Raw genomic sequence first — 18876 nt, 5'->3', positions numbered from 1 at the left:
CGCTGGTGACCATGCACACTCCTGGCTTGGCTTCGAAAACCAGAGCCGTGACTCACAAGATCTAATCTAAATTTATTGGATGGTGAAATAAAAGCAATCCATTTCCTCTCTGGACTCTCAATGTTCATTGTGATTTCTTGTTGGGGGTTGGGGTTGGTAGGGTAGTTGCAAGGGAGCAGGTGAACCACATTGTTATGAGCCATAAGACATAGGAGCAGAATTAGGCCATTCGGCCCATTGTGTCTGCTCTGCCATTAAATCATGGCTGATATTTTCATCATCTCCATTCTCCTGCCTTCTCCCCATAACCCCTGATCCCCTTATTAATCAAGAACCTATCTATCTCTGTCTTAAAGACACTCAGTGATTTGGCCTCCACAGCCTTCTGCGGCAAAGAGTTCCACAGATTCACCAGCCTCTGGCTGAAGAAATTCCTCCTCATCTCTGTTTTAAAGGATCGTCCCTTTAGTCTGTGATTGTGTCCTCTGGTTCTAGTTTTTCCTAAAAGTGGAAACATCCTCTCCACGTCCACTCTATCCGGACCTCGCAGTATCCTGTAAGTTTCAATAAGATCCCCCCTCATTCTTCTAAACTCCAACGAGTACAGACCTAGAGCCACTCAAATAGCTTTTCCCAGGAGAGTAGTGAGCCTCTGGAACACACTGTCGGCTGGTGGGTGCTGGCTCTCTGACCTCAGGCTGGCCTGATTTCTGCCTGGCTGGAGACCACGTCATACAGAGGGCAAGTGTGGTTAAAGATCAGACTTGGTCCATCTGATCTCCTGGACAGGTTTCATTTGCCTAAAGGTGGCAGAGAGGCATTTACCTGAATATCTCATTCCCCTTATTGGCCCGGCATTGTTTTCTTTTTGCTTGCATCTTCCAAGAGATTACTTGGTGGTGGCGTGGGAGAGGGAAGACGTGGCAAGTGTCTAGTCGTGATGCTCCAGTCATCATGAGTGTGGGACAAGGAGTACGGGGGTAACACTCCTCCATCTCATCCGAAAGATTCCCCTCTCCCTCGATACCATCTCTGGGAATGTCAACCTAGATCCTTCCCTCGAGTCTCTGGAGTGGAGAATAAATCTGAGTCAGAGGTGAGACTGCTATGAAATGAACCATTCCTGCCATTGGTGTTAACGGATCATTCATTCAGCAGATGAAGTGAAAAACACTGTACTGCATCGTAAAATATAACTATCGCCTCTTGATGTTCTAATCAAAGCTTGTATGTGATATTAAACCTCCACACTGTCAGCTGGGAAACTCTCCAGGGTAAGGTTCAGTTATGGTCAGTGAGTTAACGCGAAACACGAGCGAGATGAGTGTAATGATCTCCAATTCCCTTGACATCTGCGGAACAGAATTTGAAATTGCCTGTCTATCTGCGGACGGCCCTAACTCTCACAGGGAAAGGGACGTGGGTCAATTTGTCAAAGCTCGGTGTGGACCGTCAGGTTTTCCAATAAAAGTAAGATAATAGAGCGAAAACAATTGTACAAAGCTTCACCCCTTTCTGATGACACCAAATTGATTGCCGAAAGGAAGACTCAAAGGCGTTTTGTAGCAAATGCGCGGAGCTCTCTTCCGATGCCTAGTTCTGGGCCATTGCAGTTAAAGGGGAACTCTGCCCCAACGAACAAATGCTCCTAAGGATTAAATTGTTCTCGTGTTTAATTTTTTAATGCAGCTATAAATGAAAAGTTGCCAATTATATGTTGACTGGATGTTCTAAAGGAAACTCAATACAAATGCTTACTCAGTGTGGTTTATAAATGGAAATGCTTGCATTTAGATGGTGTCACTTTTGCTGAGGCTTTTAAAAATGTTTACTTTTCTTGCACTTTATTCCTTCTCTTTTATCAGCCTTGGCACATGTTAGCCTCTTCCTGCCCCCCCTTAGACTCATTTTTCTCCCAGTCGGCACTTAAGGCTTCTTATCAAATCTTTCTATGTCCACTTCTTCACTGCCTAGCCCCTTAGTCGCTGCTCTTATCCACCTCTGCTACCCAGCTGGTCCTCCTTACCCTCAGTGGCCAAATGGAATGCCCATTGTCTCTGTCTCCGGGGCCTTTTCACCCCAAATCTCCCACCGTGGTTCTGCTACCCCCCCCCCCCCCCCCCCCCCATTGTTCTCCAACCATTCGGCGGGCAACTCTGGTCCAAGTCTGGCTCCCAAGTGGTTCTTCGGTTTCTCCGTCTTCTTCCCTTGCTTTTAGGGTCTTCCTATCCTGGGCACTGGATCTTGCCCTACCCCATCTCCCTCCTTTTAGCAGACCCCCCCCCTCCCCGAACCACAAGACAAAGCCTTCAGGAATGGTGGTAGTGTGTTAGCTCGCGTCTATTGTTGTTTACAGGCGGGTTATTGGTTATATTTTGCAGTTTGACCGGTACTTGCAAATTTAAAAAAATTATTTCTCGGTATCTGGGCCTTGCTGGCTAGGCCAGCACTCTTATTGCCCATCCCTAATTGCCCTTGAAAAGGTGGTGGTGAGCTGTCATCTTGAACTGCTGCAGTCCATGTGGTGTAGGTACACCCACAGTGCTGTTAGCAAGCATGGTGGAAGGGAGATATGGATCCAGGTCAAGATGGTGAGTGACTTGGAGGGGAACTTGCAGATCATGGTGTTCCTATGCACCTGTTGCCCTTGTCCTTCTAGGTGGTAGAAAGCACGGGTTTCAAAGGTGCTGTCTGAAGAGTCTTGGTGAGTTGCTGAGCATATGTTCTGTACTGTTGATCATGTATCGGGGCATTTCTGTTGCATTGGAGGCTAGAAGGTACATTTGGTAGGGAGGGTGCTGGTATGTCGGCAATTCTCACTGTTCACTATTTGGTCCACACTGGAGTAATGTAATACATAATGTAACCCCTGTAACATAAAGGTATGGACACTCTGACTCACCAAATAGCCCTTGGTGAAGATTGTGGTAGTGCATATTAGAGTGAAACTAGCCCACAATGGGCAGGATTCACATTGCGATGCCTTGCAAGATTGTGTTAGATTTCGCGAGGAGCGACGAGCCGGTGAAATCCCAGCATCTACCAATCGCGTTATGCCGTGCTGCGCTGCTTTTCAGGCGTAACACAGCCGGTAGATCTCGCCCTAGGAATACTAGTGGGGGATATCTCAAAATGATACAAAGCATGGTTCATCATACTGTACAACAACATCCCAAAACCCTAACTTTCTCCAAATGTTGATCTTCTGGTCTTTGTCCTGGTGTGCTAACACCTGTGATTCAGGGAGGGGACCTGCACAGTAGGTAGAACTGACTTGGAAGACTCCACTTGTTGACCCAAGTGTAACGACGGTGATTCAGAAATGAGGACAGGGACTGGGTCATACCGTTAAAATTAGATGCTGACTGCCGATTAAATCCAGCCTATACTAATCGATTGTAAAGATCCATCATGACATGTGGCTGGATATTATGCTCTCCTGTAAGCAGTTTTGAAAGGTGGGGAGGAGAGATTTTATGAGGTGGGAGAGGTGGCAGGCTAGAGAGCGAGAGATTGAGAAAGAATCAAACCACTGGATCCGCATCTGTGGTGATTACCCACGGAATGGCCTTGGGCCAATGAAAGCCCTGAATGGCTAGTTCATGGCCACTTAAGGGCCTCATCAAGCTGACAATGCTATTTTACCCCCAGCAGAGAAAGACCGAGGCCATGGGGAAGCCCAGTAGTTTTAGCTGCAAGATGGGAAGAACCCTTCTTTGCAGCTTAAGGGCCTATTGGAGGCATCTCCTCTTCTGAAAATCATCCCCCACTGTCTTTATCAAGTGGATGTAAAAGATCCCATGGCACTATTTCAGAGAACAGCAGGGAGTTACCCTCGGTGCCCTGGCCAATATTCATCCCTCTGTCAACATCACTAAAACAGGTTGACTTCTCATTACCAGATTGCCATTGGTGGGAACAGTGGCAGCCGTGTGTACTATTTACAAGATGCACTGCAGTATTTCACCAAGGTCCTTTCGACAGCACCGTCCAAAGCCACGACCACTACCATCCAGGAGGATAAGGCAGCAGATACCTGGAAACCCCACCACCTGCAGGTTCCCTCCAAGTCACTCACCACCCTGATTTGGAAATATATCGCCGTTCCTTCACTGTCGCTGGGGCAACATCCTGGAACTCCCTCCCTAACATCACAGTGGGTGTACCTACACCTCAAGGACTGCAGCAGTTCAAGAGGGCAGCTCACCTTCTGAAGGGCAACTAGGGATAGGCAATAAATGCTGGCCTGACCAGCAACGCCCACATCCTGTAAATGAGTAAAAAAGAAAACAATGAACCTAGTGGGACTTGAAACAGATGTTAACAAAAGACGTTAATGGGAATGAATTTGGTTCAAGGGAGAAGATATACTTGGGGGTGGGGGGATTTTCTGTGCTCCCTGCGGCATTTTTCCGGTGGCAGGAAGCGGCCTGTCGTTGGCCGGTGGCTGAATCTTCTGGTCCCGCCGCTGTCAGTGCCATTTCCCATTGAATCCTCCCCGATGGCGGGATTACCATCGATGCGACTGTCGAGAACAGCAGGAAAATGCTCCCAGGTTATTAAAAATGGTGTACGAAAGTAAAGATTGGGTGACTTTAAAAAGTAGAACATAGAACAGTACAGCACAGTACAGGCCCTTCGGCCCACGATGTTGTGCTGACCATTTATCCTAATCTAAAATCAACCTAACCTACACCCCTTCAATTTACTGCTGTCCATGTGCCTGTCCAAGGGTCGCTTAAATGTCCCTAATGACTCTGACTCCACCACCTCTGCTGGCAGTGCATTCCACACACCCACCACTCTGTGTAAAGAACCGACCTCTGACATCTCCCCTACACCTTCCTCCAATCACCTTAAAATTATGTGCCCCAGTGACAGGCATTTCCACCTGGGGAAAAGTCTCTGGCTATCCACTCTATCCATGCCTCTAATCACCTTGTACACCTCTATCAAGTCACCTCTCTTCCTTCTGCTCTCCAGTGAGAAAAGTCCCAGCTCCCTCAACCTTTTTACATAAGACATGCCCTCCAGTCCAGGCAGCATCCTGGTAAATCTCCTCTCACCCTCTCCAAAGCATCACATCCTTCCTATAATGAGGCGACCAGAACTGGACACAATATTCCAAGTGTGGTCTAACCAGGGTTTTATACAGCTGCAGCAAAACCTCGCGGCTCTTAAACTCAGTCCCCCTGTTAATGAAAGCCAACGCACCATACGCCTCCTGAACAACCCTATCAACCTGAACAAAGGGCAATTTTCAGGGATCTGTGTACGTGGACCCCAAGATCCCTCTGTCCCTCCACATTTCCAAGAATCCTGCCTTTTGCCCTGTATTCAGCATTCAAATTCGACCTTCCAAAATTAATCACTTCACGTTTATCTAGGTTGAACTCCATCTGCCACTTCTCAGCACAGCTCTGCATCCTGTCAATGTCCTGGAACAGCCATCCACTACCGCTCACTGTCTTCTTTCGGACAGCCAATTCTGGACCAGACAACCAAATGTTCCTGTATCCCATGTCCCCTAACTTTCTGAATGAGCCTACCATGGGGAACCTTATCAAATGCCTTACTGAAATCCATATACACCACATCCACTGCCCGACCTTCGTCAATGTGTCTCGTCACAACCTCAACTTTTCTCTTAAATCCTAGAAGCTAAAGTAAAGAAATTAATTTAATCAATTCTGGGAAAGAGCATTTCTAAAGAGACTGGGTGGGACAATGTAGAGATCAAAGGGAAATAACATATTTAAGGAGATACTGAAACTTATGTTAGGGGGTAGCTGTTTAGATCTCCCAGAAGACAACAGGAATAGCTGGTCAAAACTCCAGAAATCAGTGCGAACAAAGCTAGACCTGAAGAACCAGCTGCTGTCATCCTCAGAGAACACCCCGAAGAGGAAACAAAGGCACTGTGTGGTTATAAAACACAGGAATTTTATAGATTTAAAATCTATAAGGAGTTGCTGATCAGGAAAGCAGATGGTCAGCTCTGAAAGAAAAGTTAAGATCTCATGGAACTGTTTTAAAGTATTGTTTACTGTGTGCATTCTATTCTGTTTTTTGTTCCTTATTTCTTAATAAACATTTACTTTACCGTAAAATCATCATATGTCGTCGGGGGGACATAATTTCAATATTTCAGTACCTCTCCTCATACTATACAAATTGCAAACAAAAAAGCCATTTTGGCAGCTCTTTCAAGTTTCCCTTCTGGGACTTGTGGCAGCGGGACATTTACCATCACCCATGCCGTATCGCTATGTCCACTTGAGGGCGCAGGTGGGGCTGAGGCCACACACTGAAGTGAAAGACAGCGAGCGGGATTCACTGAAATCGGCGCGATGGCCCGATGCCGGCGTCAAAAACGGCGCAAACGACTTCGGCGTCAGGCCGACCGGAAGTAGCGGAATGCTCCGTACTTCCGGGGGCTAGGTGGACGCCGGGGGGGTTGGCGCCACGCTAGCCGGCGCCTAAGGGTCTGTGCGAGTCTGCGCATGCGCCAAAGGGCAAGCGTGATCCCATGCATGTGCTGGACCGCTGGTGTATTCTGGCGCATGCAGAGGGGGGGGTCTTCTCCGCGCCGGCCATGGCGGAGCCCTACAGGTGCCGGCGCGGAAGGAAGAAGTGCCCCCACGGCACAGGCCTGCCAGCAGGTCGGTGGTCCCCGGGATCAGATCCCCCCCACGCCCCCCCCAAGGATTGCCCCAGCCGACTTACCTGCCAGGTCCCGCCTGGTGGGACCATCTCTAATCCACACCGGCGGGACTGGCCAGAAACCGACGGCCGCTCGGCCCATCGGGGGCCGGAGAATTGCCAGGGGGGCCGTTGCCGGCATGGCATGAACCCCGCCCCCGCCCGAAAGCCGGCGCCGGGGCGGGATTCGCGCCGCCCCCCTGGGGATTCTCCAACCCGGCGGGGGTTCGGAGAATCCCGCCCAGCAAGTCTGACACAGCATCATGCATTCAGCCGTGTATCAAACACATCAGTGCAGGGTGGACGGAATGCTGAGCTGCCAGGCCTCGGTCCAGATTGTACTTCAGTGAGACATTCCATCTCTTCATGTGGAGAAAGGCGAGAGCATGGGGGCCCGATTTAGCTCAGTCGGCTGGACAGCCGGTTCGTGATTCAGAGCGAGGCCAGCATGTGCAGGCTGAGGATGTTCATGAAGGCGCCGCCTTCTCAACCTTGCCCCCCCCCCCCGCAACTCTCCCCTCGCCTGAGGCGTGGTGATCCTCAGGTTAAATCATCACCAGTCAGCACTCCCCCCTCCAATGTGAAAGCAGCCCATGGTCATCTGGGACTACGGCGCCTTTAGTAAGAGCATGCACAGTTCTGTCACAGGGACTAATTATAATGGATATTGTATCTTTTAAGTGGATAAATGTTTGAAGCAGAAGAGAACAGGATAGTTTTGCGTGGCTGTGGCAGAGAATAGGTGCAGGCGGGATGGGTTAAAAGACTTCCTTCGATGCTGTAAATCTCTGTGGCTTTGCTTTCAAGAGTAACGCTTGATTATTATGCAGCACAGAAACAGCTATTCGGCCCAACTGGTCCATTCGCTGTTTGAGATGCAAGAGCTTCCGCCACCTTCCTCCGTCGGACCCCATCACCATAACCTTCTCCCCCCTGTTATTACCGAGCTGACCTGCATTTGTATCTGTGCTATGCAACTCAGCTACTCCGCCTGGGAATGAGTTCCATCCTCTAACCTAGCCCTGTGTAAAGAAGTTCCTCCTGATGGGATCTTCCCCAGAATACTGAAGGAGGCTAGAGAGGAAATTGCTGAGGCCTTGACAGAAATCTTTGGATCCTCACTGTCTTGAGGTGATGTCCCGGAGGACTGGAGAATAGCCAATGTTGTTCCTCTGTTTAAGAAGGATCGCAAGGATAATCCAGGGAACTACAGGCTGGTGAGCCTTACGTCAGTGGTTGGGAAATTACTGGAGAGAATTCTTCGAGACAGGATCTACTCCCATCTGGAAGCAAATGGGCGTATTAGTGAGAGGCAGCATGGTTTTGTGAAGGGGAGATCGTGTCTCACTAACTTGATAGAGTTTTTCGAAGAGGTCACAAAGATGATTGATGCAGGTAAGGCAGTGGATGTTGTCTATATGGACTTCAGTAAGGCTTTGACAAGGTCCCTCACGGTAGACTAGTACAAAAGGTGAAGTCACACGGGATCAGGGGTGAGCTGGCAAGGTGGATACAGAACTGGCCAGGTCATAGAAGGCAGAGAGCAGCAATGGAAGGATGCTTTTCAAATTGGAGGGCTGTGACTTGTGGTGTTCCGCAGGGATCAGTGCTGGGACCTTTGCTGTTTGTAGTATATATAAATGATTTGGAGGAAAATGTAACTGGTCTGATTAGTAAGTTTGCAGATGACACAAAGGTTGGTGGAATTGCGGGTAGCAATGAGGACTGTCAGAGGATACAGCAGCATTTAGATTGTTTGGAGACTTGGGCGGAGAGGTGGCAGATGGACAAATGTGAGGTAATGCATTTTGGAAGGTCTAATGCAGGTAGGGAATATACGGTGAATGGTAGAACCCTCAAGAGTATTGAAAGTCAGAGAGATCGAGGTGTACAGGTCCACAGGTCACTGATAGGGGCGACACAGGTGGTGAAGGTAGTCAAGAAGGCATACGGCATGCTTGCCTTCATTGGCCGGGGCATTGAGTATAAGAATTGGCAAGTCATGGTGCAGCTATATGGAACCTTAGTTAGGCCACACTTGGAGTATAGTGTTCAATTCTGGTCGCCACACTACCAGAAGGATGTGGAGACTTTAGAGAGGGTGCAAAAGAGATTTACCAGAATGTTGCCTGGTATGGAGGGCATTAGCTATGGGAGCGGTTGAATAAACTTGGTTTGTTCTCACTGGAACGACAGAGGTTGAGGGGCGACCTGATAGAGGTCTACAAAATTATGAGGGGCATAGACAGAGTGGATAGTCAGAGGCTTTTCCCCAGGGTAGAGGGGTCAATTACTAGGGGGCATATGTTTAAGGTGCGAGGCGCAAGGTTTAGAGTAGACGTACGAGGCAAGTTTTTTTCACAGAGGGTAGTGGGTACCTGGAACTCGCTACCGGAGGAGGTAGTGGAAGCAGGGACGATAGTGACATTTAAGGGGCATCTTGACAAATATATGAATAGGATGGGAATAGAGGGATACGGACCCAGGAAGTGAAGAAGATTGTAGTTTAGTCGGGCAGCATGGTCGGCACGGGCTTGGAGGGCCGAAGGGCCTGCTCCTGTGCTGTACATTTCTTTGTTTGTTCTTTGTGCTTGATTTATAAGTGACGATCTTCTTCGGATATTGTTTTTATTCCACAAGGCAGGGCAAGGATCTCCAGGCTATCAAAGCAACTGCTGCCAACACTTGATTTGCTGGCTGTTCCGCGAGCAGGTTTAAATGCAACCAAGTACCCGTGTGAATCTTTGAACATTAAAGAAAACCTGCACAAAGCAGCAACTTGCATATGAATTGTAGGTGTTGGCAACAATTAATACCACGTTGTTCTGCTGTTATTGATGGCATTCCCCTGGTCCCAAAAGAACTGAGGCCATTGTGTTAAAGATGAGACCGACATCTATACATATCCTTACAACTGATAAGTCCTCAGTCCTTTATTCTGCCAAACTACTCAGCTCCTTTTTGAAGGATTTTCTTGGATTCTTTATAACGTTAATGGGGAATTTGATAATGACCAGGTGCTCCATTTCAGTAACGTTGGCTGAGGATGGCCAGTTAGCGCAGTTGGCTAGATGGCCTATGTGTAGGACGACCAGTTAGCTCAGATGGCTAGAGGGCCGGTGTGTAGGACGGCCAGTTAGCACAGTTGGCAAGTCGACCAATATGTAGGTTGGCCAGTGAGCTCAGTTGGCTAGAGGGCCTGTGTGTAGGACGGCCAGTTAGCTCAGTTGGCTAGAGGGCCAGTGTGTAGGACGGCCAGTTAGCTCAGTTGGCTAGTGGACCAATATGTAGGTTGGCCAGTTAGCTCAGTTGGCTAGACGGCCAGTGTGTTGGACGGCCAGTTAGCTCAGTTGGATAGAGGGCCAGTGTGTAGGATGGTCAGTTAGATCAGTTGGCTAGACGGCCAGTGTGTTGGACGGCCAGTTAGCTCAGTTGGCTAGAGGGCCTGTGTGTAGGACGGCCAGTTAGCTCAGTTGGCTGGAGGGCCGGTGTGTAGGACAGCCAGTTAGCTCAGTTGGCTAGAGGGCCAGTGTGTAGGACAGCCAGTTAGCTCATCTGGCTAGACGGCCAGTGTGTAGGACGGCCAGTTAGCTCAGTTGGCTAGAGGGCCAGTGTGTAGGACGGCCAGTTAGCTCAGTTGGCTAGAGGGCCAGTGTGTAGGACGGCCAGTTAGCTCAGTTGGCTAGAGGGCCAGTGTGTAGGACGGCCAGTTAGCTCAGTTGGCTAGAGGGCCAGTGTGTAGGACGGCCAGTTAGCTCAGTTGGCTAGAGGGCCAGTGTGTAGGTTGGCCAGTTAGCTCAGTTGGCTAGAGGGCCTGTGTGCAGGACGGCCAGTTAGCTCAGTTGGCTAGAGGGCCAGTGTGTAGGTTGGCCAGTTAGCTCAGTTGGCTAGACGGCCAGTGTGTAGGACGGCCAGTTAGCTCAGTTGGCTAGAGGGCCTGTGTGTAGGACAGCCAGTTAGCTCAGTTGGCTAGACGGCCAGTGTGTAGGACGGCCAGTTAGCTCAGTTGGCTAGAGGGCCTGTGTGTAGGACGGCCAGTTAGCTCAGTTGGCTAGAGGGCCTGTGTGCAGGACGGCCAGTTAGCTCAGTTGGCTAGAGGGCCAGTGTGTAGGTTGGCCAGTTAGCTCAGTTGGCTAGACGGCCAGTGTGTAGGACGGCCAGTTAGCTCAGTTGGCTAGATGGCCAGTGTGTTGGACGGCCAGTTAGCTCAGTTGGATAGAGGGCCAGTGTGTAGGATGGTCAGTTAGATCAGTTGGCTAGACGGCCAGTGTGTTGGACGGCCAGTTAGCTCAGTTGGCTAGAGGGCCTGTGTGTAGGACGGCCAGTTAGCTCAGTTGGCTAGAGGGCCTGTGTGTAGGACGGCCAGTTAGCTCAGTTGGCTAGGCGGCCAGTGTGTAGGACGGCCAGTTAGCTCAGTTGGCTAGAGGGCCAGTGTGTAGGACGGCCAGTTAGCTCAGTTGGATAGAGGGCCAGTGTGTAGGATGGTCAGTTAGATCAGTTGGCTAGACGGCCAGTGTGTTGGACGGCCAGTTAGCTCAGTTGGCTAGAGGGCCTGAGTGTAGGACGGCCAGTTAGCTCAGTTGGCTGGAGGGCCGGTGTGTAGGACGGCCAGTTAGCTCAGCTGGCTAGACGGCCAGTGTGTAGGACGGCCAGTTAGCTCAGTTGGCTAGAGGGCCAGTGTGTAGGACGGCCAGTTAGCTCAGTTGGCTAGAGGGCCAGTGTGTAGGACGGCCAGTTAGCTCAGTTGGCTAGACGGCCAGTGTGTAGGTTGGCCAGTTAGCTCAGTTACTAGACGTCCAGTGTGTAGGATGGCCAGTTAGCTCAGTTGGCTAGACGGCCAGTGTGTAGGACGGCCAGTTAACTCAGTTGGCTAGAGGGCCTGTGTATAGGACGGCCAGTGAGCTCAGTTGGCTAGAGGGCCTGTGTGTAGGACGGCCAGTTAGCTCAGTTGGCTAGAGGGCCAGTGTGTAGGACGGCCAGTTAGCTCAGTTGGCTAGTGGACCAATATGTAGGTTGGCCAGTTAGCTCAGTTGGCTAGACGGCCAGTGTGTTGGACGGCCAGTTAGCTCAGTTGGATAGAGGGCCAGTGTGTAGGATGGTCAGTTAGATCAGTTGGCTAGACGGCCAGTGTGTTGGACGGCCAGTTAGCTCAGTTGGCTAGAGGGCCTGTGTGTAGGACGGCCAGTTAGCTCAGTTGGCTGGAGGGCCGGTGTGTAGGACAGCCAGTTAGCTCAGTTGGCTAGAGGGCCAGTGTGTAGGACAGCCAGTTAGCTCATCTGGCTAGACGGCCATGTGTAGGACGGCCAGTTAGCTCAGTTGGCTAGAGGGCCAGTGTGTAGGACGGCCAGTTAGCTCAGTTGGCTAGAGGGCCAGTGTGTAGGACGGCCAGTTAGCTCAGTTGGCTAGACGGCCAGTGTGTAGGACGGCCAGTTAGCTCAGTTGGCTAGAGGGCCTGTGTGTAGGACGGCCAGTTAGCTCAGTTGGCTAGACGGCCAGTGTGTAGGTTGGCCAGTTAGCTCAGTTGGCTAGACGGCCAGTGTGTAGGACGGCCAGTTAGCTCAGTTGGCTAGAGGGCCTGTGTGTAGGACAGCCAGTTAGCTCAGTTGGCTAGACGGCCAGTGTGTAGGACGGCCAGTTAGCTCAGTTGGCTAGAGGGCCTGTGTGCAGGACGGCCAGTTAGCTCAGTTGGCTAGAGGGCCAGTGTGTAGGTTGGCCAGTTAGCTCAGTTGGCTAGACGGCCAGTGTGTAGGACGGCCAGTTAGCTCAGTTGGCTAGAGGGCCTGTGTGTAGGACAGCCAGTTAGCTCAGTTGGCTAGACGGCCAGTGTGTAGGACGGCCAGTTAGCTCAGTTGGCTAGAGGGCCTGTGTGTAGGACGGCCAGTTAGCTCAGTTGGCTAGAGGGCCTGTGTGCAGGACGGCCAGTTAGCTCAGTTGGCTAGAGGGCCAGTGTGTAGGTTGGCCAGTTAGCTCAGTTGGCTAGACGGCCAGTGTGTAGGACGGCCAGTTAGCTCAGTTGGCTAGATGGCCAGTGTGTTGGACGGCCAGTTAGCTCAGTTGGATAGAGGGCCAGTGTGTAGGATGGTCAGTTAGATCAGTTGGCTAGACGGCCAGTGTGTTGGACGGCCAGTTAGCTCAGTTGGCTAGAGGGCCTGTGTGTAGGACGGCCAGTTAGCTCAGTTGGCTAGAGGGCCTGTGTGTAGGACGGCCAGTTAGCTCAGTTGGCTAGGCGGCCAGTGTGTAGGACGGCCAGTTAGCTCAGTTGGCTAGAGGGCCAGTGTGTAGGACGGCCAGTTAGCTCAGTTGGATAGAGGGCCAGTGTGTAGGATGGTCAGTTAGATCAGTTGGCTAGACGGCCAGTGTGTTGGACGGCCAGTTAGCTCAGTTGGCTAGAGGGCCTGTGTGTAGGACGGCCAGTTAGCTCAGTTGGCTGGAGGGCCAGTGTGTAGGACGGCCAGTTAGCTCAGTTGGCTAGAGGGCCAGTGTGTAGGACGGCCAGTTAGCTCAGTTGGCTAGAGGGCCAGTGTGTAGGACGGCCAGTTAGCTCAGTTGGCTAGACGGCCAGTGTGTAGGACGGCCAGTTAGCTCAGTTGGCTAGAGGGCCTGTGTGTAGGACGGCCAGTTAGCTCAGTTGGCTAGAGGGCCTGTGTGCAGGACGGCCAGTTAGCTCAGTTGGCTAGACGGCCAGTGTGTAGGACGGCCAGTTAGCTCAGTTGGCTAGAGGGCCAGTGTGTAGGACGGCCAGTTAGCTCAGTTGGCTAGACGGCCAGTGTGTAGGACGGCCAGTTAGCTCAGTTGGCTAGACGGCCAGTGTGTAGGACGGCCAGTTAGCTCAGTTGGCTAGAGGGCCTGTGTATAGGACGGCCAGTTAGCTCAGTTGGCTAGAGGGCCTGTGTGCAGGATGGCCAGTTAGCTCAGTTGGCTAGACGGCCAGTGTGTAGGACGGCCAGTTAGCTCAGTTGGCTAGAGGGCCTGTGTGTAGGACAGCCAGATAGCTCAGTTGGCTAGACGGCCAGTGTGTAGGACGGCCAGTTAGCTCAGTTGGCTAGAGGGCCTGTGTGTAGGACGGCCAGTTAGCTCAGTTGGCTAGAGGGCCTGTGTGCAGGACGGCCAGTTAGCTCAGTTGGCTAGACGGCCAGTGTGTAGGACGGCCAGTTAGCTCAGTTGGCTAGATGGCCAGTGTGTTGGACGGCCAGTTAGCTCAGTTGGATAGAGGACCAGTGTGTAGGATGGTCAGTTAGATCAGTTGGCTAGACGGCCAGTGTGTTGGACGGCCAGTTAGCTCAGTTGGCTAGAGGGCCTGTGTGTAGGACGGCCAGTTAGCTCAGTTGGCTGGAGGGCCGGTGTGTAGGACGGCCAGTTAGCTCAGTTGGCTAGACGGCCAGTGTGTAGGACGGCCAGTTAGCTCAGTTGGCTAGAGGGCCAGTGTGTAGGACGGCCAGTTAGCTCAGTTGGATAGAGGGCCAGTGTGTAGGATGGTCAGTTAGATCAGTTGGCTAGACGGCCAGTGTGTTGGACGGCCAGTTAGCTCAGTTGGCTAGAGGGCCTGTGTGTAGGACGGCCAGTTAGCTCAGTTGGCTGGAGGGCCGGTGTGTAGGACGGCCAGTTAGCTCAGCTGGCTAGACGGCCAGTGTGTAGGACGGCCAGTTAGTCAGTTGGCTAGAGGGCCAGTGTGTAGGACGGCCAGTTAGCTCAGTTGGCTAGAGGGCCAGTGTGTAGGACGGCCAGTTAGCTCAGTTGGCTAGAGGGCCAGTGTGTAGGACGGCCAGTTAGCCCAGTTGGCTAGAGGGCCTGTGTGTAGGACGGCCAGTTAGCTCAGTTGGCTAGACGGCCAGTGTGTAGGACGGCCAGTTAGCTCAGTTGGCTAGACGGCCAGTGTGTAGGACGGCCAGTTAGCTCAGTTGGCTAGAGGGCCTGTGTGTAGGACGGCCAGTTAGCTCAGTTGGCTAGAGGGCCTGTGTGCAGGACTGCCAGTTAGCTCAGTTGGCTAGAGGGCCAGTGTGTAGGTTGGCCAGTTAGCTCAGTTACTAGACGTCCAGTGTGTAGGACGGCCAGTTAGCTCAGTTGGCTAGAGGGCCTGTGTGTAGGACAGCCAGTTAGCTCAGTTGGCTAGAGGGCCAGTGTGTAGGACGGCCAGTTAGCTCAGTTGGCTAGAGGGCCTGTGTGCAGGATGGCCAGTTAGCTCAGTTGGCTAGAGGGCCAGTGTGTAGGTTGGCCAATTAGCTCAGTTGGCTAGAGGGCCAGTGTGTAGGACGGCCAGTTAGCTCAGTTGGCTAGAGGGCCTGTGTGCAGGATGGCCAGTTAGCTCAGTTGGCTAGAGGGCCAGTGTGTAGGTTGGCCAATTAGCTCAGTTGGCTAGAGGGCCAGTGTGTAGGTTGGCCAGTTAGCTCAGTTAGCTAGACGGCCAGTGTGTAGGACGGCCAGTTAGCTCAGTTGGATAGAGGGCCTGTGTGTAGAGCAGCCAGTTAGCCCAGTTGGCTAGACGGCCAGTGTGTTGGACGGCCAGTTAGCTCAGTTGGCTAGAGGGCCTGTGTGTAGGACGGCCAGTTAGCTCAGTTGGCTCGAGGGCCTGTGTGCAGGACGGCCAGTTAGCTCAGTTGGCTAGAGGGCCAGTGTGTAGGTTGGCCAGTTCGCTCAGTTCGCTAGACGGCCAGTGTGTAGGATGGCCACTTAGCTCAGTTGGCTAGAGGGCCGGTGTGTAGGACGGTCAGTTGGCTAGACGGCCAGTGTGTAGGACGGCCAGTTTGCTCAGTTGGCTAGACGGAAAGTGTGTAGGACGGCCAGTTAGCTCAGTTGACTAGATGGCCAGTGTGTAGGACGGCCAGTTTGCTCAGTTGTCTAGAGGGCCGGTGTGTAGGACGGCCAGTTAGCTCAGTTGGCTGGAGGGCCGGTGTGTAGCTTGGCCAGTTAGCTCAGTTGACTAGAGGGCCTGTGTGTAGGATGGCGAGTTTGCTCAGTTGGCTAGAGGGCCGGTGTGTAGGTTGGCCAGTTAGCTCATTTGGCTAGAGGGCCGGTGTGTAGGATGGCGAGTTTGCTCAGTTGGCTGGAGGGCCGGTGTGTGGTGTAGAATAGCAGCAACAGCATTGGCTTCATTTCCCCATTCTGGCTGAGGTTGACTTGGGGCCTGCTTCCTTGCCCTGTCCGTAGTAAACTCATGGGGTGGGATTTTCCAGCCCTTCCCACCAACTGGATCTTCCGGTCCTGCCGAAGGTGCATCCCTCCCCGCTGGATTCCCCGGCGACAGGGCGGGTGAGACATACAAAACGCCATAGACCTTGACGGGAGAGGAATGTCCCACCGACTGCGAATGATGAGCCGCCTTTGCCGCCAGAAAACCCGCTTGTGAGAGGGGGCGAGTGGGGGTCCCGACCCTTGAATGTTCAAGCGGGCTACCTGGAGAAGAAGTAAAATAATGATGGTTGGGGCATAGCTGTTTCTCTGTTCTTCCTTGAATGATGCCGTTTTCATATCCAGGCACAGGATTAAGGTCTTGTCCAAAATGCAGTACCTCTGAGACTGCAGCACTCCCTCAGTATTGGCACAGAGTGTCAGCTGAGAATTTTGTGCTCCAGCTTCTGGGGGCCTGGATCCACGACAATCTGAATGAGAGGCTACTTGGGCACAACTGGCACTCATTCAATTCACATTTTTTCTATAATGAAAGGGTGACCAGTATTGTGAATAAGACGGTTGAACATGTGACCTCTTCTCACTCCAAATTCTTGCCTTGCCCGAGTTATTTACTTATTTCCAATTAAGGGGCAATTTAGCGTGGCCAGTCCACCTACCCTGCACATCTCTGGGTTGTGGGGGTGAGACCCCCGTGGAGAGTGGGAGAATGTGCAAACTCCACACGGACAGTGATCCGGGGTCGGGACCGAACCCGGGTCCTCGGTGCCGTGAGGCAGCAGTGCTCACCACTGCCGCCCTCGTTGCCTGAGTAATATATTAAATCTTGTTCTCGTTAAAGAAGGAAAATAGACAAATAAGCAAAATAAATGGTGCTTGAAAAAAAAAACTCCTGCTGAAGAACTAACGCTGGCATAGGTGTGACGGACATTAAAGCACCTTTCAGTGTTATAGCTACAATTTCAATTGGTCTCAACTTTGGCAATGCCGTGAAGCGATTTGCTAAGAGTTTTATAGTTTGTAAGTTATAATTTTTGGTGTGGTTGTGAGAACAATGTTGGACTATATACATATTTCTTAATGGCGGTGAAGAAATTATAGGTTTAAGGTTTCCTGAAACCCAAGAGGAATTGTATTTAAGCACAAGATGTAATTTAAATTGAGCAAATGTCATCTGATTCATTCAGGCCTTGCAATCTATGAAGTTCACAATGTTTGGTTTTATTCCATTAAAGTTACAGCAATAACAACCGCCCTCAAACACAGTGTTCACTATAATCAGCCCTGTGTTGGCTCCGCTCACATGTTACACATTGCACATGCCAAGAATTCCTGCCGTCTGCCAAGGAGACGGGCATTGCGCAAGTTTGAAAAGGTTGGAATGGTATTGGCTGGAGGGGTGGGTGTGGCAGAGTGTCACAAGGTGCGGAATGGCTGGGTCAGCTGATAAATGGCCGTGCTGCTTGAATCTGGCACTGCCGTGATCCTTGGGAACGCTTAAAGGTCACTTTCCTCAGCTGCTCGGTCGCCTGGAGCTTCAGCTGGTTAGTTGTAAGGGCAGGCGACAGCTGAAGTGGCTGGGGGCTGACTGCCACATTGGTCTTGAGGTTGCTTTGCAGCTCCATGCAAAGGCTATTCTGTGTCAATTTGTGCTGAGGTACGACTCAATGGCCAACGGCCTCTGCCCACCACCCCATCCAATTGAGCGCAGACGCTGAATATTTATAGCCTAAAAGTCCAAGAAGGTCACTCCAGACAACCGGGTTGCATACTTTGACTGAGTGAAAGTTTAATTGTATCGGTGATTAGAGATGTAGCAAGGTGCCGAGTCCAGCATTTCAGGTGGATGTGAAAGGCCAACTGGACCTAGCCGAGGTAAAACGCAGGGTTCTTCCGATGTTGTGACCAATATCCGTCCCTCTACTAACATAACCAAAACATAGTGGGCGGGATTCACCGTCGGCCGGTGCTGAAAACAGGAAAGGCGATTGGGCGGAGAATCGATCCTGATGCTGAACTGGCAGCAGCCACCGGGCTCACGCCAAATCGCAATCCTCGACAGTGCCTCGACAGTGGCGCCAACGCGCCCCACTCCGTATGTACACTAAACGCCGTTCACATGTCATTAGCGGGCACCTTGGTTGCTGAAGGAGAGAGAGGGGGTACAAAAAATGTCCAACATCGCCATATTGCGTTGACAGTTCTGCCGCTGGCTGGCGGGCTTCTGCCAGGGCTGGGGGGGGCAGCGGGGAGTGGGCCGTGGGGTCAGGGTGGACGGGCATGGACCAGCAAGGCAGCCATGCGGCTGCTCATGATACTGACTGCCCACTGTGAACTTTGTGTCACAAGTCGTATGGGTGTCCATAAGACCATAAGACATAGGAGCAGAATTAGGCCGCTCGGCCCATCATGTTTGTTCCGCCATTCAATCATGGCTGATATTTTCTTATCCCCATTCTCCTGCCTTCTCGCCATAACCTCTGATCCCCTTATTAATCAAGAACCTATCTATCTCTGTCTTAAAGACACTCAGTGAATTGGCCTCCACAGCCTTCTGCAACAAAGAGTTCCACAGATTCACCACCCTCTGGCTGAAGAAATCCCTCCTCATGTCTGTTTTAAAGGATCGTCCCTTTAATCTGAGATGGTTCTAGTTTTTCCTACAAGTGGAAACATCCTCTCCATGACATTTTTCTCATCCCCATTCTCCTGCCTTATCCATATAACCCTGATTCCCCCAGGCTACATCCCCTAGGTACCCTATGGCCCCAGCCGACCCATCAACAGGATGGGTGCTCTCCAGCGCAACCAGTGCCATCTTGTTTGCTGGGAGGAGTGTATGTGGAGTGCTCCCACAAGTCCCGAAAGACATTCTGTTAAGTGAATTGGACATTCTGACATTCTCCCTCAGTGTACCCGAACAGGCACCATGGTGTGGCAACTTGGGGATTTTTACAGTAGCTTCATTGCAGTGTTAATGTAAGAACATAAGAACTAGGAGCAGGAGTAGGCCATCTGGCCCCTCGAGCCTGCTCCACCATTCAATGA

The 18876-nt window shown here is 51.6% G+C and overlaps 1 protein-coding gene and 1 long non-coding RNA gene across 4 annotated transcripts in view; one reads left to right on the top strand and one right to left on the bottom strand.

Moving 5' to 3' along the window:
• Window positions 1-18876, top strand: part of LOC140424773 (5'-AMP-activated protein kinase subunit gamma-2-like) — a 584455-nt gene that overhangs the window by 276683 nt on the left and 288896 nt on the right. The gene's annotated exons all lie outside the window — the stretch shown is intronic.
• LOC140424774 (uncharacterized) overlaps window positions 17029-18876 on the bottom strand; it is a 41396-nt gene continuing 39548 nt past the window's right edge. Inside the window, exon 3 of the long non-coding RNA XR_011947685.1 lies at window positions 17029-17972. This is a non-coding gene — a long non-coding RNA (uncharacterized lncRNA). The remainder of the gene's footprint in view (window positions 17973-18876) is intronic.

Source organism: Scyliorhinus torazame, chromosome 6 (assembly GCF_047496885.1).
Source record: "Scyliorhinus torazame isolate Kashiwa2021f chromosome 6, sScyTor2.1, whole genome shotgun sequence".
In the NCBI taxonomy this organism is placed as follows: domain Eukaryota; kingdom Metazoa; phylum Chordata; class Chondrichthyes; order Carcharhiniformes; family Scyliorhinidae; genus Scyliorhinus; species Scyliorhinus torazame.
Note: the sequence above shows the minus strand (reverse complement) of the source record. Positions and strands in the feature narration are given on the sequence as shown.